The 26,905-nt window shown below is 42.0% G+C and overlaps 1 protein-coding gene across 4 annotated transcripts in view; it reads right to left on the reverse strand.

The window, feature by feature from the left end:
* Window positions 1–25,808, reverse strand: part of cpne2 (copine II) — a 273,889-nt gene extending 248,081 nt beyond the window's left edge. Inside the window, exons 1-3 of one of the 4 annotated variants that reach the window (XM_063066743.1) lie at window positions 24,963–25,804; window positions 11,953–12,150; window positions 10,051–10,548 (exon numbers count right to left, since the gene is read on the reverse strand). The gene's annotated coding sequence lies outside the window, so the exon portion shown is untranslated. Of the gene's footprint in view, window positions 1–10,050; window positions 10,549–11,952; window positions 12,151–23,620; window positions 24,218–24,962 lie in introns of those variants that run through there. The other 3 variants (XM_063066745.1, XM_063066741.1, XM_063066742.1) reach the window with 3 other exon arrangements.
* Window positions 25,809–26,905: the final 1,097 nt, after the last annotated feature.

The raw sequence follows: 26,905 nt of genomic DNA on the forward strand, positions 1-26,905 counted from the left end.
ACATAATGATGCTGACGAATACATGTGGTAATGGAAGAACCAGTCAGGAATGGATGGACATGGTAGAGAGTGAGTTACAGAGAAATGATTGGAGGATAGAATAGATGATGCTACACTGACAGATGGCACAGTTTCAGCGGCCTTTTTCCATATCATGAGAAATGGAAGATATTACACGTAATTGTTGTAGCGTGGATGAAATTACCGGAGAGACAGAGTCACTGGTAGATACAAATACTTGACACAACAAAGTACAGCAGGCATCTCAAGACGCTTTCCGCAGAAAGGTCTGCTAGCTAAAATGTGGGCTCGATATTTATATGCTGAACACAAAGGCAATCGCTACTTAAAAAGTTACAGACAATGCTTCCTTTTGAAGCTACATACAAACATCACACCTTCGGATTTCATCCTTTCCTTCTGACGCCAACATGTCTGTGTTGGTATCCTCAGCCTTTAGTTCAATCCACAACACATTTATTTGGCATTTTACGTGCTAACATAGAAGACAATTAATATTTATGATGTATAGATAAGACTGTCTTCGAAACTACAGCATCAGGCACCAGAAGCATCTGGTATTTACACCTTTTAGGAAGCCCGTTGTGGTGGACTCAATCCACAGTCCTTTGTCAAACAGTTAAAATAGAAGTCCGGTGGCCAAAGTCATTTAAGTGTTAACAAATCATCTACCCAAAAAGAAATCCACTCTGACAGTAATCATTTTATAATAAAATGCAAAAGCACTCAGAAACTAACAGTGATCTTAAGCTACCTGCAATGTTGGCAAGGGATGAGAAGGCCATTGTTCTACCACAGTGGATCCATCTAATAAGTAGGAAGAAATCTCAAGTGTGAGGGATCTTGGCATCCCCAGCTTAAAAGGTTTAGATGTTTGTTTAAAAACAAAATAAAGCAGGGCCTTTTTACAAGTGTATGTTGTCTGGGAGAGTATGCATTAATCAGGGCTCTTTGTACAGTGGCAACAGACAAGAGCATGCAGTTGTCATCAGGCCACCAACTTGGGAGATGAAAGGAAACTGGAAACTCGAAACTCGTCCCTCGTTAAAAATCCACTTCAGTCAAATCTGCCTCAGGATCATCAGTGTCGTTTTCAACACTAATCATGACTGAGGTACATTCAGTGACCCCTCATACCTAATAAAGTGGCCACGAGTGCCCGTTTGTGCTCGAACCCATCCACATCCAGGTTCAATGTGTTGTGCATTCAGAGATGCACGTCTACACAGCACTCTTGCAATGTGTGGTTAATTGAGTTAATGTCACCTTCTTGTCAGTTTTAACCAATCTGGTCATTCTCCTCTGACCTCGCATTGACAAGGCATCATCACCCACAGAACTGCTGCTCGCTGGATTCTTTTTTTGTTTCTCACACCATTCTCTGTAAACGCCAGAGACTCGTGAGTGAAAAATCCCAGATCAGCAGTTTCTGAGATACTCAAGACACCCTGTCTGGCACCAACAATCATTTCACAGTCAAAGTCACTCAGATCACATTTCTTCCCCATTCTGATGTTTGTTCTGAACAACAACTGAGCCTCTTGACCATGTCTGCATGCTTTTATGCATCGAGTTGCTACTACACGATTGGCTGTGTAGATATTTGCATTAACAAGCATGTGTACAGATGTACCTCATAAAGAGGATACTGAGTGCAAGTTCAAGCTAAATAATGATAGTGGGAATTTGGCTTCAATTTAATTTGAGAAATTAAATTTATCCAACTTCCAGAAGTGTTTAATATTACTCTTGCAGCCAAATTTCTGTTGAGAATGTACTAGTCAGAGTATTAGAGTCACATTGCACAAAGGACCCAGAACCTACATCAACCACTGAGCACCTATCCATACTAATCCCATTTTCCAATAACAGCATGTGGCTTCCTTTGCCATTTCAAATGCTAATCTAAATATTTATGAGATATTGCATGTGCACCCATCTCCTTAAACAAGGTGTTTCAACCACCTCAAGTCCCTTCTACATATCTTACCCTTTATTTTAAGCATATACTCTCTGCTGATGCAAGGAAATACATCTCACCATCTACCCCATGGCTTTAGTCACCCCAGAACCTCAAAAAAAAAACCAGAAGAAATATCACAGTCAGGCCCGTCCAGAATGGAAACAGGTCCTGAGCCAATGCCATTTTCCAGAACTTGGCCCAAATCCTTCTGTGGGGTTGCATTTCAAGTGCACAAACTATATCCCGATGGTTTGACATCAGGCTCAGCAGGTGAGGCTTGCCAAGTTTCCCTGTAAGTTACTAGTTCCTGCACCCTGAGCCTCACCAGGGACCTGGATCCCAAGCACCCCTGAAACTTCCTGGGTTGATCAGAAGATTCATTATAATATTGTATCACATCTTTAATTAAAGATATTGGGCTGTTAGTACTTGAATAGCATCCAATAGTCCATAAAATCTGTGCAAAGTTGTGAGTGCATTGGACTAATGGAGTTTTACTCTAACTCCTAAACATTTTGAGTTTACCCCCTCTACCACCCCAGTAGGTTCCAGGTTTCAAACTCCCTCAGGTGGCTTGATGAAACATTTTGAAAAGTCATGAATATAACATATAAAGTTCAAAAATAGAATAAATAATAATGGTCAACTCAAGTCTGCTCAGACTTATTTGGGATATTCAGTACAATGCTGACAGCTCACAGACCCAACGGTCAGACTGCCTTTAAAATGCAACAGTGCAGAACACATTACAATTTGTTACCTTACAAGGAATATTTGAAGTACACTAAAATCGGAATCCATATCAGCTAATATTTCAGCTGGGTGCAATTACGATAGGCTCAGACATCTCAGCCTTTTCAAAGGAAATGGATCATTTTCAAAGGGTAATCCTGTTAAAATTTAAACACGAGGCTCGGATAATCATAATGAATGTTATGATCCAAGTATGCATCCAAAGATGTCTGAAAGCAGCAGGATCGACAAGGTCATTAAGATGGCATGCAGTGCACTCTCCTTTCCAACACGGGCGCAGAACACATGAGCAATGATGTACGACACAACTACTGAGGGTCCACGGGTTACAGATTTCACATTAGCATCAGAAATGACACATCACGAAATTTGTTTTGTGACAGCAGTACAGTTCAATACACAAAATAGACAAATATTACAACACAGCATATTTTTAAAAACAGTACAAAAGAAAAGAGCAAAAAGGGAAGGTTTTATGGGTTCATTCACCATTCAGATATCTGATGGTGGAGGGGAAGAAGCTGTTCCTAAAATACTGAGTGTGTGCCTTCAGGCTTCTGTACCTCCTCCTTGATGCTAGCAATGAGAAGAGAACACGTCCTGGGTGATGGGGATCCTTAAAGATGGATGCCGCTTTTTTAAGACATCGCCTTTTGAAGATGTCCTTGGTGGTGACCCAATTTACCTCAAATTCTCCCAGACTCTGCTCTCACATATTGTACTTCAACCTCCTGAGAAGGAAACAATGCAGGGATCACCGACAGAAATGGCCAATGCTTTCGCCAAACTCTCCTTCAAGAGGGATCAAACATCACAAATCCTGGGCCACCACCTCTCAATGATAACCTTCTTGCTTGTTATCTGTACACACACGTCTTAATTTAGATGAAGATTTGTCACAAGTTGCTGTTGGTAAATAGCACTCCTTTCACCGACACTGGCCTTCCCCAGTTTGCCCTTTACAAATAGGCCCCAAGCTCAAGGCTAAAGATTATAGGCCTCAATTTTGAGGGGAATTGTTCATCTTTGACTTGCAGAAAATTCGGTTCATAGGTAGTTCCTTTGGTAGCCCAGGGATCTGCTATAAACAAAACATTAATACTGCATGCAGTTCTGGTCACTCGGCTATAGGATGTGATCACACTTGAGAGGGGATTCAGCAAGATGTTGCCCAGCTTTGGGCATTTTAGAAATAAATGGAAAATTGGATAGTTGGGTTTGCTGTCCTTGGAGAAGATGGAGGAGATGTTGACTGGTATGCACAGAATGACAAGGGCCAAAAACAGTACACATCTTTCTCTTTAGCCGGAGCACCTTTAACCAGAGATCAGATTTTGGGCAAGAGATTTGGATGGGATTTCAATTACTTCACCCTCACCAGAGGATAGTTGAATGGATTGACCTAATCCTGAACAATCCATTACAAGACTGAATGGAAACAACCAGGAATAAATGCAAACTTAAACCAAAAGGGCACAAACTAAGTATATGGACAACAAGGGAGAGGATGGTTTGAGACAGTGAAGTCAGAAAAGTCAAGAAAGGAACCTAATGGAATATGAAAAGATTCCCTAGAAACACAAATTACACGAGGATAGATATCCACCTCTTTGATGGCAACAAGAGGATGGAGGTATAATTAACAAGCCTTTGCCATCTCTCTCAGCCAACACCATCCCAATCTCTCAATTCCTCCACCTCCACCACATCTGCTTTCAGGATGAGGCTTTTCATTCTAGAATGAAGGAGATGTCCTCCTTTTTCAATGAAAGGGCTTTCCTTCCTCCACCAACAATGCTGCCCTCAACCACTTCTCTTCTATTCCACACGTCTGCTCTTTCCCCATCCTCCTGCCACCCTACCAAGGATAGGGTTCCTCTTGTCCTCACCTACCAGCCCACCAGTATTATGTGTCCAGCACATAATTCTCTGGAAATTCTGCCATCTAAACGGGATCCCACCACCAAGCACACCTTTCCTTTCCCACTTTCTACTTTCCACAGGGATCGCTCTCTATGCAAAGCCCTTGTCCATTCTTCCCTCCCCACTGATCTCCCTCTTGGCACTTGTCCTTGCAAGCGTAGTAAGTGCCACACCTGCCCCCTACACCTTCTCCCTCACCACAATTCAGGGCCCCAAACAGTCCTTCCATGTGAGGCAACACTTCACCTGTGAGTGTTTGGGTCATCTGCTGTATTTGGAGCTCCCGGTGTGGCCTCCTGTATATTGGTGAAACCCAATGTAGATTTGGGAGACCACTTCACCTAGGCTCCATCTGCCAGAAAAAGCAGGATCTCCCGGTGCCCACCTATTTTAATTTTTTTTCCCATTCTGATATGTTAATCCATGGCCTCCTCTACTGTCACGATGAGGTCACACTAAGGTTGGAGGAAAAACACCTTCTATTTCGTCTGGGTAGCCTCCAATCTGATGGCATGAACATAGATCATTATATACTGATGGCATGAATCACCTGAATAACCGATTCATAATTCATATAATCATGGCATGAACATCGGGTCATCATTTTCAAGGACTTTACAACTCATGCTCTCAGTATTATTTGAGCAACATTATTATTTTGATTTTTTTTTGGATTTGCAGTTTGTCTTTTTCACATTAGTTGTTTGTCAATCTTAGTGTAGTTTTCATTGATTATATCGTATTTCTTTGTTCTATGTGAATGCCTCCAAGAAAATGAATCTCAAAGTAGTATTTGGTGACATATAATGTATTTGATTAAAAAAATTACTTTGAACATTGATTGTCTTTGGTCTCTGCTACAAAACTAATCGGTTTAGCTTCCAGTCCTCACCACAAACTTCCCTAGCCACTGGCTCAATTATCTTTGTTTTGCCATGCTTATTCCCAATTGTTTCTTGTTGTTTTTTTGGGGATGAGTACAGTTTCAAACCATATACTTGTAAGGGGGTTTCGTCTCTTACTGCGTAGGCTAATTAAAATGGCTTCTTTGTTATGTTATACTGGGGAATGCTTCTTTGTTATGTTAAATGATGAGAAAGTCTGTAGCTGGACATTTGCTTGGGTTACTACAGATAGCAGGGTGCTATTAACCATTTGGGATAGTTGTTATGATTTTGGTGTATCTGGAAGATTTGTATGCACGGGGTTTTGGGGCAGAAGGCAGGAGAGCGAGACAGAGGATTGACCAGGTGCTGTGATGTCCGCTAACGGGGTCGGACCCCGAGGAGGGCGTTCAGCGAGGAGGGGAGACAGAGACGGACTCGTGTAGAGCGTCTGGTCGACCACCGTTGTTGGCCCCAGGCGGCCGGTCGAGGTGGTCTGAGAGGTCGCAGGGTGAAGAAGAAGGTTCTTGAGCTCCAACTGTTTTGTGCACAAAGAGATTGAACTTTGATAAGTGTGGCGCCTTTTATTTTCCTTTTATATTTTAATCTCTATTAATAATATAGTTCCAGTAATATCTATAAACTGTAAATCATTTAATTGTATCTGGTAAATTGTCGGTTATTTGGGCAGGGTGGGGTACATCACACAGCATCCACACAAATTAATTACCCAGTTTGGCAGGGCCGTGGGTTGTTTCCCTAGACGACAGCGAGCCAAGCGACCCTGAGGGTGGCCAGGGGGGCTACACACTCACTTCCTTCCCCGACAACCATGGCTCAGCTCACCTGCTGCTGAAGTCCTCATCCAGTCCTTACCTCTAGAATCAACTGTTCAATCTTTTCCTGTATCTCCTATCTTCAGTCTCCATAAAGTTGCGCTCAGTACCTACCTTTCACTGTATCCAAATTCATGCCATTGCCCTTCAATTGAAAATCTCAGAAATACATTGCCCTGTCAGAATATTTTTTGATTTAACAATTTCTCCATTTTCAAATCTCTCCACCATCCTTGATCTCCATTTCTTTAACCTCACAGATGAAATCTAGACTGAAGATGGCAAGTGAGGCAGGGAATACAGAACAAACAATAGGATGATGGCCAGTCCATACCATGGACAGATAAAGGCAGCAAAGGTGTTAAAAATGTAGCTGAGGATATACTGGAATTCACCAAAGAGATTCACTTAACTAATTTCAAGATAAGAAGGTCATCCTATCAAAAATAAGGCAAAAAAAATTAAATTATATCCTTCAGAGCTTAAAATAATCAGGGATGATTTTATTGAAATGCACAAGAACCTTAGGGCGTGTAATCAGATGGAGTGAGATGTTTCCACTAGTGGGAGAATTTTGAACAAGGGAACAGTTCCCAGATTAGGGTGTAGTCGTTTAAAATTGAGGCATGTAGATGGAGCAGTGATGACTACGGGTATTGAATGGTGGGGTTAGGCTTGAGGTGCTTACTGACCTACTTCTGTTCCCTTTTTTTAAAAAAATGTTCTTATGAAAAAAACAAAATAATTTCAATTACTGCTCAAGGGAAAGAATCAGGAGCAAGGAAGCCACAATAATTACATATATAAAGTAATTTAGGTTACCTTGCTATAAATACACAAGATTATTCAACTGAATAAATATTTTCCTTGGATTTGGGTAAACACATAGATAAGGAGAACAGCCAAGTATTGGAATTCTGTGCTAGTCTCCAACTTTGGAAGGTTCTGTATTCATATCAATTTACTGTTTGTTTCACATGATACAGGAAGACCACATTTAAAATTCATCATTATTTTGATTATCCAAAATTCAGTGATACTGAGCAACTAACAGAACTCACAATCCAACTGCAACAGCCAAAATTGGACTTGGATTTGATTTCATGAATGCTTCCTGGGTCAGTCATGTTGGTCCCTCAAAATCTACTAATTCTATGATATTACAGAATACTGCACTCCTTACCATATATATCTGCACTAGTTCAAAACACGTTGGAAATTAAATTGAGGCTGTCTTCTTCTTCTTCAGTCCCTTGACATGGAAAATGATTCTAGGAAATGCAGGTTGAATACCACGTCTGAAGATTGAAAACCTGAAAACCTCAGAAATACAATTTTTTTTTGAGTGCTGACATGATGTCTTAAATGGAAAATTTCACAAGGCACTGGGAAGGTTTAGAAGTCTCTGTGCACCATAGACAGTTCTGAGACGTGACTTCACATATGTAATGAGCAGAAATTAATGAAAAATAGAAAAACACTCCATAAACTGAAAAATGAAGATCTCAATCGAATATTGAAAGGGTGAATTAGTAGGCACCAGAGAGAACATGTGCCACAATGGTAATCTGATCATGAAACAAGCAAAGATCTATCGTGACAACTTGAAAACTGAAGGTAATTGTAAATAGATAGATAGACATACTTTATTAATCCCGAGGGGAACTGGGTTTCGTTACAGTTGCACCAACCAAGAATAGAGTATAAATATAGCAATATAAAACAATAATTAAATAATATGTAAAATATTACTTAAATATTAAGTAAGCTGTTCACAGAAATTTAAGAGGCACGGCATTAAATTTTTTAAAGCTTCTGCTGATCACAAAGCAGCAGAGAAATTCATTGATGAGGTTTGCCAGGATCATTGCTGATGAAAATCTAACACCAGAACAAGTTGGCAATGCCGTTTGTATACCTTACATAAAACCTTAACAAAGTAAAAAAAACAAATACTGTGTACTGTAACTTTTTAATCAAAGCACGACATTGGTAGGTGAAGACTGAAAGCCTGCTGTTATTGTTGTTCAACAGCTGATTCAGGTATTCTCCTGATGCTGTTGTGCTACTTTGGTAACCTTGCACACGTGTTTCATTAAATAAATAGTATGTAATAATTTTTATCATTAAGTACATACGTGTGATGAACAAGGACTGCTTACAAAGCAGATATATTCAGAGTTGGAAAGGATGACGATTGCAAGCTATTTTATCATATATTCCAAAATCGGAAATCTGAAAAACATCTTGCCCCAAGCATTTTGGATAAGGAGCATTCAACCTGTACTGATGAGCAGAGATACCTTGCTGGACCATGAAGGCATAGAGTTACAAACTGGTTCAAAAGGCATACAATATACTTTTGTTGGCTGGGGTATCAAATATAATAAGTTGTGATACATCTTTATAGAAAAAAGTTAGTTATGCTGTTGTACTGAATGCACTTTCGGTTACTACTTTATAAAAAAGACATACTTTCACTAGAGGATACTTGGGAGATTTACCTGGATGATGCAACACTTCAGATATGAGGAGACTAGATATCCTTGGGATAGAGAAGGGATGACTTAACAGAGGTATAAAAAATGAGGAGGGGGAAAACAAGATCATGCTGGGAGAAAGATCATGGAGAGCCTCATAGCAATGACAGATGACTTTCTCCCCCACCTCAGCTGGCTGACAGCTTGTGTACAAACATCAACATCAAGCTCAGAGTTGTGGATGGAGAGGCTTCGGTGTGTGTCTTGCAGATGCTGAGTGTCTCTGAACTTGAGAAGTTCCATTCTGCTCTTGGCTCTCAGTGGGATAGGGGCTTTGGTTGGTTAACACAGGTAGTCTTAATGATGCTGATGAGCCCACACATGGTCCTGGCTGTCCACAAGTCATTGGGTCTCTTGTATTCTTTGCATTGACTAATTCTTCTACACATACAATATGTGGAACAGGAGTAGAACACTTGTCTAAAGCTAGTTCTGCCATTTAACAAGATCCTGGGCTGATTCAGCTGTAATCTTAACCTCACATCCATTTTCATTTGTGCTGTGTAGTTATAATTCTATAAACTGTTTTATGAAGTACGCACCCAAGAAAGTTAATCTCACCATTGCATATGGTGACATATATGTAGCTTGATAAGAAGTTAACTTTGAACATGCATTAACCATTCACCTCCTTACTTGTCAAGTAATTATCACTGCCTTTAAAATATTCAAAGGCAGTTTCCATTGATGTACTCATTGATGAAAGACTCATTGTTGCTGTTCCTACCTGCGCAATGTTGTTGTTTCTTTAGCATTTGTCTAGCCGAGGGCAAGTTGCTAGCTCGATGCTCAACTCAGCACAGACGGAAAGTGTGCAAGGAACCGGCCGGATTCGAACCCTGGACCACTCACCTCAAAGTCTGGTGTAGATGCCAATACACCACCTACCAGCTCCAAAGACTCAGTCCTCAAGAGAGAAAAAAGAGTTCACCCCATTTCCAGCTTAAATGGACAACTTTATTCTGTATTTATTTATTGAGATAAAGCATGGAATAGGCCCTGCTGGGCCTTCAAGCAGCACCCACCCCCATCCCAATTAACCCTAGCCTTGACTTTAGTCTGTGGGAGGAAACCAGAACACCAAGAGAAAAGCCACGTACTCCATGGGAAGAAACGTACAGACTCCTTACCGATGATGTTGGAATTGAATTTCAATGCCCTAAGCTGTAATAGCATCATGCTAACTGCAATGCTGCTATGGGTGGCATCTTCTATGAAGAAACATCAACACATCTACTGTAGCAAAGTCTCTCAGGATCTTGTATGCTTCAGATGCCTGCAGGACTGTCCTTTAAGAGGCCTGTGTTGAGTGGTTAATAAGCTGGCTCGATCTCCCAGTCATTCTCATTAATGCAGTCCTAGTTCTTCTTGGTGCCAATGCCAGGCTTCAGGTCAGGCCATAATGCTCAGGTCATTCTGGGGCTCCTGCTGGATGAGTCCACAGACTGTCTGTGAGGCACCTACCTGTGAGGAATTACCACAGTAGACTATTGACAGTGATTTATGTTGACAGGTGTGCTGGTTCCGGTTTGTTAAAGGAAATTAGGCAGTGGTCAGTCCAACAGTCACTGGATTCCATCATGAAGCTGATTTGAAAATCCTTCTGATCCCCTCTTGGATGATATAATCTAACAGGCTCAAAAAAAAAAATTGGATAGTCACTTCTAAAGTAGCAATAAAGAGGGATATATTAATCATTCGCAAATATTTGTGCCTTGTAGATAAACAAATTGATTACATTCTGTTAAAATTGTCGCACATTTATCTGTGAAAGGTATTAATTGGCCAACTGAAAATTCATAGCCTAGCTTCCATGAAATGAAACAATTTTATTTGGGTATTTGGATAAGAATGAATGATGACATTTTGACACCAAGGGTGAACGTGGGAAAGAGATTCATTATATTAACGCTGCACTTCAAAAATAACTCATTGCATAATTAAGGAATTTAAAACATGTCCCATTCTCAGAAATCCAGAGTACACAAGTTATTAAAATAGGCATTCCTTTGCATACAGAAACACAAAACCAGAGGTACTGTTGGCATCCTGTACGATCTCACCTATCTACCCATAATGGATACATTTTCAAACAGGCTTCCAAATTAATCAGACCAACCTATTGCCTTAGTTAGACACATTGTCTTAATAACTTTCACTGGCACAAGTAAAGTTGGGATAGTCCCACCTCCATAACCTGCTCCAAGAGAGCATGAACGATCACAATGGGGGCCATCAATGCCATTTCAACTGCACTAAAGCATTTTCATGGCATTTACAGTCACTACTTCCTCAAATAGTTTGGGGGTGAACTTGGCATAGAACATTCAATAATGCACAACACAGTAGTGCAGAGGTTAGGGCAATTCTATTAAAGCACTAGCTGTAAGATCATGGTTCAATTCCAACCACTGTCTAAGGAGCTTGTATGCTCTTCCCATGACCATGTGGGTTTCCTCTGCATGTCCACGTTCCCTCCCACAACTCAGAGATGCTCGGGTTAGGGTTTGTGAGCTGTGATCATGTTATGCTAGACCTGGAAGCATGGAGATACTTACAGGCTCCCAGCACAATCCTCACTGATTTGATTTTATGCAAACAATGCATTTCACTGTATGCCTTGAAGTACATGTAACAAATAAGTCTAACCTTTGAAACTTCTGGCCACTCTTCCAAAGTTTTCTTTTCAAGAATTCATTTGGGGTTGGAAGTCTGCCTGTGTGGGAAGCGGGGAAATAGCTTGTTTCACTGTTGTCTTGTTTTGCTGTTGCTGCTTGTGTTCTGCTGGACCCTGTGGACTTGCTACCTTGCCAGAATGCGTCATGATGCTTGGGGGCTGCCCCCAGCACCTCCATGGGCGTGGGTTGTTAACGGCAACAATGCATTTCACTTATCTTTCAACGTACATGTGATAAATCTGAATTGGATAGTCAATTCTTCAGTCTCAGAACTATAACAGATATATTCTAGATTCAATGATTCAAACCTCCATCCTTAAATAGATAGCACTATATTAAGTGCCTTATACTCACAGTTTTGGTCTCACCCAACTGCAGAAGGTGGCACTTTGTGGAGTTACAAAGTGGTTTTACAAACAAATTAAGGATCTGATGTGGGGTCTCAACTCCAGAAGCTAACAAATCTTTCCTCTGCCCCCGCCAGATACTGCTCAGTTCTTCCAGCAATTCCAGTTTCACTTCTGATTCCAAATTCTTGAGCTCCTTATGACTCTAAAGATGCAACATGATGCTGTTAGACTGCCAGTGGGAGAACGTGTGTTCAAATTAGACAAGAAACTGAATGCTTTGATGTTAGCATTGTGGCTGTATTTCGAGTGGGACCTCTGAGAGAAACTGAGCAGATTTATTTAAGCTATTAATGCTGAAGATATCAGGGATCTAACCTGTATAAACATTGACCTGAGTCAGCGAGAGCAGAAGCTGCAAAGAGGCTTCCTTACGACACAATTAGCACCTTTTGCTGAGAGACTGAAGAAACTCTCACTATGGAACTGCCAGGCTGCCTGTTTCATGCTATTACCCCTCTTGTCTACACTTACAAACCCACACAATTAAACATACTTAGAGAGCAACAACCCACCTACAACCTGGGAATTTTCTCACACTTTATTCCGCTCCTGGTGAAATATTAGCTGAGTGGCAGCTTTATAAAGAGCAGCAAATCTCGTGTTTAAATTTGGGATGCTTAAAATAAAGCCAATTACCACAATGTCTGCGTTTCATTATTGTTCCCAATGATCATCGCTCAACACAAGCAAATGCAGAAATGGACCCAACCTGACAGGGATTTCTCCGACAGCCTCCAGAGGGCATGCCCTATCCCAAGTTCTCAAATACATTACACATCTACTGAAATCTTACCCATGGAGCACATTTTCTTTCGCAATCCTAAACTGCGAATGGCGACTGCCATCTTAAGCACACGGAGAGCACAGGCGAACCTGGGGATCGGCTGGCTGCAGTGTGGGGGCCTCAGCAGTGGTGTGCACACAGCAGTTTGCACCATGTCCCGATATCCAGACTGGGTGGACTAGTTTACCTTTCTCCCATCTCGTTCACTGCTTCAGTAGGCGGCTAAACCAGGCGAGGGTAGGCAGCCAGCCACATACCCCAGTGAGATGGGGACATGTCTATTCTAACACACAAAGCCAGCGCCTTCCAGGAGAGCAAATGGCACGACAAGGCACAGAAGTAGTCATGGTCGCCCACTGCAACCAAGGAAGACGCTACCAGTTGCGACCACTACTCCTACCACTGGACCCAGAGTTTCGAGAGTGGGACAACAGAACTGTCCGAGTGCAATGGCTTTTCCACTTTAAAAATTCTTCTGCACACGTTTCAGTGTCATTGTTGGATACAACAACCAGTCTCTTTAATGTCAATGTCCGCTCTGAACACAAAAACTGTAAAATCTACCAATGGACTTGGGCATTGATTTCAGGAGATGCAGGTTAGTACAAACACTCTTGATCAAGATGTATTTAATTCTTCTCTGTGGTGGGCAACTTTTTACAAAGAAATGAAATGGAACAACTTTCACATAAAAATTTACACAAATATAATAGCATACTTTGCAAAATTTACTTTGCTGTAATTTTATCAGGACAAAACAGATTATGTTACTGTTGCCAGTTTTGCTGAACCCTATTCAAAAATTTCACACTGAATGTTAATGGAAATATCTGTAGGCAAGATGCCAACTATGCTGCAGCTGGCACAGCAGGGGACTGAAAAACCATCCTTGCTGCTGTCTTGCATTCAAGAAAGCACGATTCTGGATTTGAATCAATGCTAAGAAAAAGAATATACCTTTAAGTGATAGTAAAACATCAACTGAAACAGTCATTAAAATTTCCCTATAGAGTATACAGCAGGAAAAAAAAGGTTAGATAGATCAAACAAGCAAAGTTTCCCTGAATTGCCCAACCTGGGGAGAATAATAAAACAAACCAGCAATCTCCAAATTCTGAAAGAAAAACAATTATCACGTAAGGCAACATCCGCAGAATTGGCTATCAGTCTATCAACAGATCAAACTTTCAAAGGAGGTAAAAAGAAAAAAAGATTAGCTTTGTTTGTCACACGTACATCAAACATAGTAAAATGCATTGTCTGCATCAAATCAAATCAGCAAGGATCACTCTAGGCAGCCTGCAAACTATGGTGACGCACAGTTCTGTCGCCAACACAGTATGCCTGTAACTCACTATCTCCCGCCTGTGTCTTTGGACTGGAGCAGGAACCCCACACAGTCACGGGGAGAACACACAAACTCGTCGCCTGTGTCTTTGGAATGGAGCAGGAACCCTACACGGTCACGGGGAGAACACACAAACTCCCTACAGGTAATAGCAGGGATAAAACGGGATCACTGATCCCTGGCTGGTGCTGTAAAGTGATCATGCTAATCACTATATTACTGTTGACATTATCCCTTTATGAAATATCACACCAATTAAATCTTACACTGCTGGAAGCAATATTTAGAGATACACTGCTTTAAGGGTTATATTAGACATGTCAAATACCAGTCCCAACATCACTGTAGCCATTGAAGCAGCTCAGATGCCACAAAATGCTTCACATCATAGACGCTCGTCAGACTGAGGAACTCAGTAACTAGCTTCAACTATCCTCCTTACAGACAAAGCAAATTGCACTTGGAATTCCTAGCATCTCATCCATGCACGTACGAACCAAAATCACACTCTGCATATTTACCAGACATGCAGACAACTTTGCTTTGATACTTCTGACAAACACAATCTAGCCTGATACATGTACAGACTCTGACATAAATACATTCTAAATTGACATTGACAAAACACTCTCTACTCATATATACACTGCATGATTAAAGGCATTTTCTGTCTGCAGTGACTCAGTAAACGTCCTAGACAACTTTAAGAGAGTTCGAAAAAGTCTGACCCATTTAACTACTCAAGACGTATCTGCAAAGTACTGGACAGCAGGTGAGGTCCTGGAGGGCTGGAGGATAGCTCATATAATTCCACTGTTTAGGAAAGGATCTAAGAATAACCCAAGAAATTGTAGGCTGCTCAGCCTGAAATCAGTAGTGGGCACGTTATTGGAAAATATTCTAAGAGACCAGATATACACCTATTTGGATAGACAGGGACAGATTAGGGATAGTCAACATGGCTTTATGCGTGATAGGTAGTGTCTAACCAATCTAATGGAGTTTTTTTTGAGGACGTTACCATGGAAAGCTGATGAAGGCAAGACTGTGGATGTTGTCTACATGGACTTCAGCAAGGCATTTGATAAGGTCTCCCATGGGTGGTCAGTCAAGAAGGTTCAGTCATTCAGCATTGAGGATGAGGTAGCAAAATGAATCAGACATTGGCTTTATGGGAGAAGCCAGAGTGGTAGTAGATAGCTGCCCCTCTGTTTGCAGGCTTGTGACAAGTGGTGTGCTGCAGGGATCAGTGTTGGGCCCACTGTTGTTTGGCATCTATCTCAACGATCTGGATGATAATCAGGATAATTCTTACCAATTGTAAATGGCAGACAGAAGTTAAAGTAAACAGGTGAGAGTTGTTGCACTCTGGGTGGACAAAGCAGAATAGAATTTACACGGTGATCTGTAGGACACTAAGGAGTGTGGTAGTACAGAGGGACCTGGGAATACAGACCCATCATTCCTTGAAAGTGGTGTCATGGGTAGATAAGGGTTGTAAAGAAAGCTTTTGGCACATTGGCCTTCATTAGTCAACGTGTTAACTACAGGAGGTTGTACAAGACATTGGTGAGGCCAAAGTTTCAGCACTGTGTGCACCTTTGGTCACCTACCTACAGGAATGAAGTCAATAAGATTGAAAGAGGGCAGAGAAAACATATAAGTATGTTATCAGGACTTGAGGACGCGAGTTATGGGAAAGGGTTGAATAAGGGACTTTACTCCCTAGAGTGTAGAAGAGTGAGGGGACATTTGATAGAGGTATACAATATTATGAGAGATATAGCTAGGGTAAATGCAAGCAGGCCTCTTCCACCGAGGTTGGGTGAGAATAGAACTAGGGGTCATGGGTTTTGGGTGAAAGGTGAAATGCTTAAAGGGAACATGAGGGAGAGATTTCTAAACTGAAATGGTGTAATAGCAAAGAAAGCATGACAGTGTAGCTACTTCCTTAGAAGGCTGTGGAGATACTTTATACTTTGTGGCTAAACTATTGATACTAGAACGTACAATCACCATAGCGATATTTGATTCTGTGCTTCCCGCTTCTGTCCACCAGAGAAAGCAGGATCTCCCAGTGGCCACACATTTTAATTCCACGTCCCATTCCCATTCTGATATGTCTATCTATGGCCTCCTCTACTGTAAAGATGAAGCCACACTCAGGTTGGAGGAACAACATCTTATATTCCGTCTGGGTAGCCTCCAACCTGATGGCATGAACATTGACTTCTCTAACTTCCGCTAATGCCCCACGTCCCCCCCGTACCCCATCCATTATTTTTTTTTTAATTTTATTTTTATTTGGATAAGGAGTTCACAATTATCATGTACTTTTTTCACACATATAACCTTTTCCATTTTTTTATATGTATAAAACTACAATTATTTATACATTCTTAAGTACACATTGAGATGATATAAAAGCAAAATAAACATTTAAATAGATAATTATGTACTGTGGTAAATCTAACCTATTAGGCTAAGTAATGAAATTAGTTGTTAAGAAAAATGGTAATAATAGTTTCCATACAACCCTTCTGGACCATTTCCACTGGTCCAAAATGTTGCATACAAGCCTATATACCAACCATTGAAGGTGTTTATATCCCAATTTGTTCGTGCTTGTTCCTGCCCGCAGACATAATTATCCAATCCTTATGTACACCCCATCCATTATTTATTTTTATACACATATTCTTTCCCTCTCTCTCCTTTGTCTCCCTCTGTCCCTCTGACTATACCCCTTGCCCATCCTCTGGGTTTCCCCCCCCCCACCTTGTCTTTCTCCCTGGGCCTCCTGTCCCATGATCCTCTCATATCCCCTTTGCCAATCACCTGTCCAGCTCTTGGCTCCATCCTTCCCCCTCCTGTCTTCTCCTATCATTTTGGATCTCCCCCTCCCCCTCCCACTTTCAAATCTCTTACTAACTCTTCCTTCAGTTAGTCCTGACGAAGGGTCTCAGCCTGAAACGTCGACTGTACCTCTTCCTAGAGATGCTGCCTGGCTTGCTGCGTTCACCAGCAACTTTGATGTGTGTTGCTACTCTCCCATCTAGTTTCAATTTCCAGCCTTTTCCCCATATCCGTTGAGACCCTGACTAATTAGATACCTATCAATCTCCTCCTTAAACGCCCTCAATAATCGGACCTCCACAGCTGTATGTGGCAACGAATTCCATAAATCTACGACCCTCTGGCTAAAAAAATTTCTCATCTGTTTTAAATGGGTACCCTCTAATTCTAAGACTATAGCCTCTTGTCCTGGACTCACCCACCAAGGGAAACAGCCTTTCCACATCTACTGTGTCCAACCCTTTCAATATTCAAAATGTTTCTATGAGATCCCCTCTCATTCTTCTATACTCTAATGAATACAGTCCCAAGAGCCGACAAACGCTCCTCATATGTTAGCCCCTGCATTCCAGGAATCATCTTCGTAAATCTTCTCTGAACTCTCTCTAATATCAGTACATCCCTTCTAAGATAGGGAGGCCAAAACTGCACACAGTATTCCAAATGAGGTCTCGCCAGTGCCCCATGAATTTCCCATGAATGCTAATGAGTGTAGCTTAGCTGCTACATTATTTCACACACACACACTCAACTGAACACCACTCCACTCCCTTTGCAATTTTTGCTCATTTCTTTCTCAATTCCTGCTAAAACATTGTTTACATTTACATTTTTATATCGTAATTTGTCCTTTACTGTGCCTATTGTCTTGTTTATTAATTACTGTACTGTCTTGCATTGTTTTGTACACTTTATGTAGCCCCGTGAGGGCCTGAAGTCTGATGTAGTTTTGTGTTGTTTCACGTAGTCTAGTGTAGTTTTGTGTTGTTTCAGATAGCACCATGGTCCTGGAGGATTGTTGTTCAGTTTTTAATGTGTACTGTACCAGCAGTTATGGTTGAAATGACAATAAAAGCGACTTGACTTATTCATCTGCTGCAAAATGCTTTGGTGAAGAAGGTATGAAAATTGCTTTGAAAATACAAGTTGTTTCTCACTATGTGAATATAATTACACTTTTTCTTTTAACTGGTTAAAAATAGTATAATGTACCAAGGTATTTTGGAATAAAAGCACCCATATTTTCTAAAGGATGCAAGACGAGGCTATCAGAATACGTACACTGCAACTCCTGCAGTGAATGCTTTATCAACAGCTTTGCAAAGGGAGTATTATATGCAGGAACCTGTTGTACTTAGTGTTGGAGAAGGGGTGCAGTTGTTGGAACTGCAGACTCCAAATACAGCCAGAGCCATATAGCACAGAAACAGGAACTCAGCTCAGCCGGTTCACACTGACCAAGATTCCCACTTACACTGTTCATATCTGCCCACATTTGGCCCTCTAAACTAGGGGTTCCCAGCCTTGGTTTGTTAATGCCATGGACCCCTAACATTAACTGAGGGGTCCGTGGACACCAGGTTGGGAACCCCTGCTCTAGACCTTTCCGGTCCACGTGCCTTTTACAGGTTTTAAATTCCATTCTGACAAAGCGCTCTCGACCTTCAGTGTGAACTCCATTTCTCACTCCACAGATGTTGCCTACCAGCACAGTGCTTCGAGAGTCTTCCAGACCTCTTTACTTATTGGACCTGCTCCACATTTGGAGCACTATAAACTATCTAAGTAAAGAACGAGCATTATACCTGGATAGTGTTTGGCTGAAGACTCATCTACATCACAATCTGAACTGTAGCCCCTTTTGTAAAGTGCTCTGCATCATCACAGTCCTAAAAGGGCTACGTAAAACACAAGGCTTTCTTAAACTAGAAAGAGAAGCTAGCACTGAAGCTTCGGTAAATGACTTCACGGCTGTCAATTTAAGACAAAAAACCTTTTAATGTTGATAAGCTAGAGGCTACTTCACATTTCTAGAGCACAAACTGTACAATTAAAAATTACACATGCATTCTGTAACTGCATGTTAACCACCATCCCTGTGCTAAAAGCACATGCTGGGAATGATGAATATTCTCTTGATGATACACACAAATAAATTTGTCTGCTAATGGCATTTTGGTTTAAAAAAAACAATGTAACCTTTGCAAAAAAGAGCTGTTCTTTTGGTGCTAACATCCTTTCACATTCAAATATAACGCTGTACTGTGAAGATACCAGTGTGAAATCATTCTATACTTAACTTTAAGATCACATAGCAACCACCACACAGTAAGGTGCACAATATAGTATTACAGATGTAACAATTTATTGATCCTCTAATACTTAATGGTTAAACTAACCTAGTTTTTAAAAAAAAGAGGCCAAAGCAAACCTAATGACCTCAGAGTAACCTTAATGCTGACCTCTCTGGAAGATGATTACTTAGATTTAGGGCAGAGTATCAGATGTTGTATATATGGACTTCACTAAAGTTTTAAATAAGGTTTTTCATGGTGGACTGATCCAGAAAATTAAAACAGGCAAGATCCATAAAGACTTGGTACATTAATTCAAAATTGATTTGGCCACAGAGACAGTAGAACTGGAAGAAGGTTGCTATTCCGACTGGAGACGTGACCCAGAGTGCTGTGCAAGGATCAGCGCTGGGAGCTAAAAATCATTATGACAAAGGTGCACATCAGTACTAAAGATCACTGGCTGCAGACTACAATCACTGCAGAACTTGCATGTGTTCAGAACAATGCAGGCAAGATAAATCATTGCGGACACTACCCACTCTGGACCAAAGTGCACAGCACCGATAGCTCACACATAAAACAAAGTAACATTATCCCAAATAAATCAACAAATAATAAGGTGAATTCACAACACAAGTTAAAAAGCAAACAGTGTAATGCCACTGGCACATCATACATGATGAGAACTGGGTGGCGACAAGGAGAAAAGAAATTGTTTCCCATCCTAGCAATCCATGTCCCAATACTGTGGTGCCTCCTGCCTGATGGATTGTTGGACGAATGGGAGGGATCATCGACAATGCTAAAGGCTCTGTGTATACAGTGCCCCGATGAGTCTCCTAGATGTTGGAAGAAAGACACCAATGATCCTCAGCAGACTTCATAATCCTTTGCAGAATCTTGCAGTCAGACGCCTTGCAATTCCTGTACCCCTTCCCCTAAACAATTCCTGCAACTTCAATTAAAAACCAAACTATTTTTATAATGCTATTTACATAGTAAATATCAGCATATACTTCCAATGTAAATATGCACATTTGATTCCATATCCATACTATTTACATAACCTATGATTTATATGATTCTTTATAATTGATAAATGCTGTTGCTCTTTGTTGCATGTTGCTCCCTGACCAACACACAACAGCAAATTTGTAACGCAAACACGAGGAAATCTGCAGATGCTGGAATTTCAAGCCAAACACTTAACAGTTGCTGGTGAACATAGCAGGCCAGGCAGCATCCCTAGGAAGAGGTACAGTCGACGTTTTGTCGACCCTTCATCAGGACTAACTGAAAGAAGAGCTAGTAAGAAATTCATAATGCATGTCAATGCACATGGCAAATAAAGCTAACCCTTGAGATGGGCTGATTAGCAAATCAGCAGACAAGACAAACTGGCAAAATTGGGGGATTAGAGGGGAGGTGTCAAATGATTCAGGATACAGACTAGATGAGAATGCAGCTGGAAAAATAGCCGACAGAATTTAACTCCAACAAAATGAAATGATGCATGCTAGCATCAGAGCAAGGGAAGAATTAACAGGAAATGTAAAGTGTGAAAGTCTCTGGCTCCCTGAAAGTAGCAACACAAGTAGACAGGGTGATAAATTGCCTGCCTCAGTAGGGGTGTCAAGTACAAGTTAGGAAGCTACATTTGGACTATCACTTGCAGTTCTGATCACTGCATTGCATTATGCACAGGATACAGAGACTTCAAAAAGGACGCAGATGCGGTTTAGTGGGATGGTGCCTGGATTGGAGTGCAAGGAGAGGTTGAACTGACTTGGATTGTTCGTCTGGAACACAAGAGGCCAACAGGTAATCTAACCACAGCTTATAAAATTAGGCGAGGCAAGGGCGCCATGGTAGTGCAACCGTTAGTGTGATGCTATTACAGTTCAGGGCGTTCCGGAGTTCAATTCTGGTGCCACCTGTAAGGAGTTTGTACGTTCCTCCCACAAACCAAATGGGTTTCCTCCAGGTGCTCCAGTTTCCTCCCACAGTCCAAAGACGTACCGGCTAGCTGGCTGTTGTAAACCATCCTGTGATTAGGCTAGCGCTAAAATAGGCGTGCTGCTGCTGGGCTGTGCGGCACGCTGGGCTGGAAGGTTCCGTGCTGTATCCGTAAATAAATACATAGATGGGATGGACAGGAAGACTCTTGCCCCAGGATGCAAATGTCATGTACTAGATAGCATAGCTTCAAAGGTGGAGAGGAGAAAAAGTTCAAAGGAGATTTACCAGGCAAAATTTTTTTTTAAAGTAGCACGTTAGTAGCTGCATGGAAAATGCTGTCAGGAGCGTGGTGGGACAGATATGATGGCAACAGTCAAGAACAGGCATTCAGACAGAGAATGGAGGGATGGAGACCAGAGGCAGGCAGATGTGCAGTGTAACTGGACACAGATAGCTGGGGCTTAAGGTCACGTTCATCTACTATATTGCTGTATGTAGAAGTCTCTTACGCACAGGTAAGCAAATGAGAAATTTCTTTTTTAAACCTATCACTATGTTAAATGTTTTAAGTATTTCTACAAGCTTTCAAACTAGAGTATTTCACAGAAGAATAAACCTTTTTTTTTGTACTCAAGGCTACAATGTTGTATAATCCCTTCATAATCTAGTTCCTGCAAGCACCTTGCGCAGGGGCGCACGAACTTTACAAAAAAATTTAAAAACAAGAAAAAAAATGCTGGTAACATACATCAAAGTTGCTGGTGAACGCAGCAGGCCAGGCAGCATCTATAGGAAGAGGCGCAGTCGACGTTTCAGGCCGAGACCCTTCGTCAGGACTAACTGAAGGAAGAGTGAGTAAGGGATTTGAAAGCTGGAGGGGGAGGGGGAGATGCAAAATGATAGGAGAAGACAGGAGGGGGAGGGATGGAGCCAAGAGCTGGACAGGTGATAGGCAGAAGGGGATACGAGAGGATCATGGGACAGGAGGTCCGGGAAGAAAGACGGGGGGGGGGTGACCCAGAGGATGGGCAAGAGGTATATTCAGAGGGACAGAGGGAGAAAAAGGAGAGTGAGAGAAAGAATGTGTGCATTAAAAAGAGTAACAGATGGGGTACGAGGTGGAGGTGGCTTTTTAATGCACACATTCTTTCTCTCACTCTCCTTTTTCTCCCTCTGTCCCTCTGAATATACCTCTTGCCCATCCTCTGGGTCACCCCCCCCCGTCTTTCTTCCCGGACCTCCTGTCCCATGATCCTCTCGTATCCCCTTCTGCCTATCACCTGTCCAGCTCTCGGCTCCATCCCTCCCCCTCCTGTCTTCTCCTATCATTTTGCATCTCCCCCTCCCCCTCCAGCTTTCAAATCCCTTACTCACTCTTCCTTCAGTTAGTCCTGACGAAGGGTCTCGGCCTGAAACGTCGACTGCGCCTCTTCCTATAGATGCTGCCTGGCCTGCTGCGTTCACCAGCAACTTTGATGTATGTTGCTTGAATTTCCAGCATCTGCAGAATTCCTGTTGTTTGCAAAAAAATGCTGGTATCAAGAATGTAAAATGTACTTCAATAAAGTGTCAAAGATCACAAATGAAGCAGTGTTATTCCTGCCAAAGGGATTTTTATTTAAATACAGATGCTCGCAGGTGCATAGAAAACATCATGGAAAAAGGTGCACATGAAGTGCCAATTGCGAGCTGGTATTTTAGGGAAATAGAAGCTCGAATTGGCCGTCCAGCCTCTGCAGTGGTATTAAGAAAGATCACAGCTTCTCTTTAACTCAATTTCCTTATTGTCCCTAATTTACTGATCTTGGTCTCAAAATTATTAAGCATTATCTCCTCAGGTGGTCAATCCCAAATATTCACTACTCTCTGGTGAAGACAACTCCCCCCATCTCATTTCTGAATGGCTGACCTCATATTTTGAGACTATAACTTCTGATTCCAGTTAGGCCAGCCAGGGTAAAATCATCTTCACATCTGTCCTGTCAAGCCTCATGGGTCAATAAAATCATCCTTTAAAAAATTTTACATCTCTCATGTAACACACCACCATTCCAGGAATCAGTGGGGCGATCCTTCAAACAGAAGAATAAGAGGCATTTACAACCTTCCAGGATTTTCAATTCATCACCAATTAAGCACTTCTGAATGGTAATCACTTTCATTATGGTGGACAGCAAGGCAGATTATTTTAACACAGCAGGCTCTCTCCAGATGAAGTAAGAAAATTACATGACGCAGAGTCCTAGAGGAAAATTGTGACAAAGTATCTTTCTTTTAGTAAAAATAAACAGGATGCAGTTATTGTCAACAAGACATTTATCACCTATGCCAAAATTCTCGCGAAGTCAATGGGTTGATTTTTTTTTACCTGATGAAGGTACTCTCAAATGTTATGGGAAATTTGCCAGAATGTCCCGGCAGGATGCCTCCAGATTATGTCACCACATGGGGCCACACAGAGGATGTTGAAGAATATTCAACACACTGGAATTAAACACTGCCTTGACGCCAAACACAAACACATTCAAGCAATGGAGACGGACTGGACAAGTGCGGCGCCTCTGGAAGTGCAAGAGTCAGTAAGATGGTGTCAGATGATCCTGTGCCGAAATTCTCCCGTCGTGGAGCCAGACACAGTTCAGATGGGCAAGAGCGCGAACACTCGGTGGCCAAACATAATGTGGAGAGTACATTTCCAAAACGGGTCGGTCGCTCCTGAAACAGAGATCCTGGCGAGATATTCGCTTCGGAGCGACACTCCATCACATTTTCTCACAATAAAAAAGACTGAGCATCTATAACCAACTGTACACCGGTTTCAATGGGAAACACACTGTTTCACTGGCTTCACCTCGGACTCCAGATCCCAGATGCTCCCATCCTGGGTCACCGTCTCAAAAGGAACAAATGCAAGGCCAAAATAGTCTCGTTTTTCGTCAACATAAAATTATTTTAATGCCGGCGGTGAGCCCCGCTCTGAAGAAATGTTTCGCGCCACAGGTTGGTGTCAGCGTTGACACCGGTCCCACGTGTAAAACATACAAGGCAGGCAGACGGAGCCAGGATCGGGCAGCTGCGGCCGTCACCCACCCGAGGCGTCGGCTCCGCTGCCCGACCTACTGAGTGTTTACGGCGCTTTCCGGTTTAAAATTCCTATCACTAGTATCTGCAGTTTTTTTTTGCTTTTTTAAAAATTCCACGTGTTTCTGGAACCTGAGCAGGAACAAATGTCCCGGACTCACCTGGTTAAAAAAATGTGGAGTTAAATCTAACCGGAGGGCTGGGAATGACCAACTCATTGTCTGTTAACGCCTTGAAGACTCAGCGGGTTGGGCATTAAAGTCGATTTTATTCGCAATAACCGAGGTAACTTGATTCTGTTCCAAGTCACTTGAACATTCAGCAGCTTTGGTGCTGTTCAATTTTGGTAATTTAGTTCAAAGCGCCGTCATGTTTTTCGAATCTAGCAGTGGGTGAGATTGGTCGTACCGAGTGATTGGAATTGTACACTTTATTCGCGGGAGACAGCAATCAAATCAAAACTGGGTATTGTTACAAGTTGTTTTCGCACATACAAGGACCGAGGTAGAGATCTGAGGTGCGATTAACTATCTCAAATTGCAAGCGGCTGATCCCGGGAGGAATCTACACCGGGTAATGAAATAGGAAACGTAGTTAGCGACAAGAGTTAACAACGACTCCACACCTACCGTCCGCAGCTCTGGTTAGTTCGTACTCCCTCGGATCTGTTAAGTCCTATCGGTCAGGAAGTTACTCGGTTTCCATTCGGCAGCAGAAGTTGAGTTAAAAATTGAATTTATCATTTAAGACAGACCAGCCACGGGTAGGCGGGAAGCGGCTGAAATCAACGAGAGGGAAAAAAGAAACGAGTACCGAATTTAAAATTGCTTTAGGCAACTCCAATTTGTCAGTGAGTCTCGGTTATTACAGCGGCGGCGGACAGACTCTCTTGAGATGTCACAACCCTAGTCTAGCATCAGCGACCATTTCCTCCGCTGAGAGCCTAGTTACATCGCCAGCAAACTTCCGATCATCGTTTTCCTCCTACCACAAATATTGCAGACGTTCAGTTAGGTCTTCCCCTGTTTTTCTGTCACACACTCAGATTTCGGGGATTCTGCCTCGTTAGAGAGTGGAAGACTCGAGCAGCAATCCCGCTCGCTCTCCTGTGGCAATGCAGCTCACAGACAGAAAGTTGTGCTTTCGAGAGACTGCCCAATCGCTAATCACGAGCATCAGAGCAGACTCCCAACAGCGTTACCGCTGTCGCTTTAAAGTCTATTCAATAGACACACCCACTATATTATTGTAATACGGCGGTTTTCGCCTCTTCTGTTAACCCTCAAGGTGACGCGGGAGAACCCGAGACATCGGCCCCCAAACATCTAGTGAACCAATAGACCGAAATCATACAAAAGTTAAAAGAAACAAAAAACAGAGTAGCTTGACAATTCCGTGTTCCGCCACGCCTGCCGATCCCGGGGTGCACGCCGCTTGCGAAAACCACGTTGCTTTGATCATTTGCACTCAATTATCTTCACTTATTTTGGAGCAAGGTTGTGTCGTACTGTGGATTAAAATGCTGTCTCCTTAATCCCATGATTGTACCAGAAGGAGCTAGAACACCAAGGAGAACATAGCAGAGATAATTACAATTAAAATGGGAATGGTTAAATGAACATATGTGTATTATATTTTAAACAGTCGCATTTTAACCTTAATCCCACGCCTGTCAATCTTGGTGACTGACAGATCCGGCATTATAATGGTATCGTCATGACAGTACCTGCACCAAACATGCCCGATCTTTACTCAGACAGGCAGAGGCAGGACGTTGGGGAATGTGGTTAAGATCTCCCGGGTAGCTTTGTGGAGGCGCGCGGTTGGTTTTAAGGTTCTCGACCTGTCAATATGGCTGTCAAAATTCGAGCATTCACTCACTGTTCTTACACTTGTATCTATCCACATGGCTAGTATTTTCACGTGGATAGAGCTTACTTGGGAGAAATCCGCTGGAGTTGGATGCACGTTTATTAGTGTACCGGGGCAGTGGATGGAGCGGGTTAAACACCCAAAATGTACAGTTATTTCTCTATAACCGTCCTCAGTGCAACTTCTCAAAGGGAAGTGAAAGGCACCTGGAGAACATTTCCCAAACGCATGATCTTACCGAACAAGAGAAAGGCAAATGGAAGTTAACCAAAGAACATTAATATGGACAGGATGTAGCGTAGAATTGATCATATATAACCAAAGGGGAAATATTACAGCAAGAGACTCCCTGGGATGTACAAGAAACCATAGAGAACAGATAACACAAAACGTAGAACAATAGAGTGCAATATAGGCCCTTCGGCCCACTATGTTGTGCTGACCTTTTAATCTATTCTAAGGTCAATCTAACTCTTCTTTCCCACGTGGCCTTCAATTCTTCTTTCATCCATGTACTTATCTAAGTGTCTTTTAAATGTCCCTAATGTATCTGCCTCCACCCCCCCCAGCAGTGCATCCCATGTACCTTGCACTCTCTGTGTAAAAAAAAACTTGACTCTGACATCACTAAGTTTCCTACAATCACCATAAAAGTATATACTCTAATATTAGCTAGGTGTTGGCTGTCCACTCTATCTAT

The sequence above is a fragment of the Mobula hypostoma genome, chromosome 14 (assembly GCF_963921235.1).
Source record: "Mobula hypostoma chromosome 14, sMobHyp1.1, whole genome shotgun sequence".
Classification (NCBI taxonomy): domain Eukaryota; kingdom Metazoa; phylum Chordata; class Chondrichthyes; order Myliobatiformes; family Myliobatidae; genus Mobula; species Mobula hypostoma.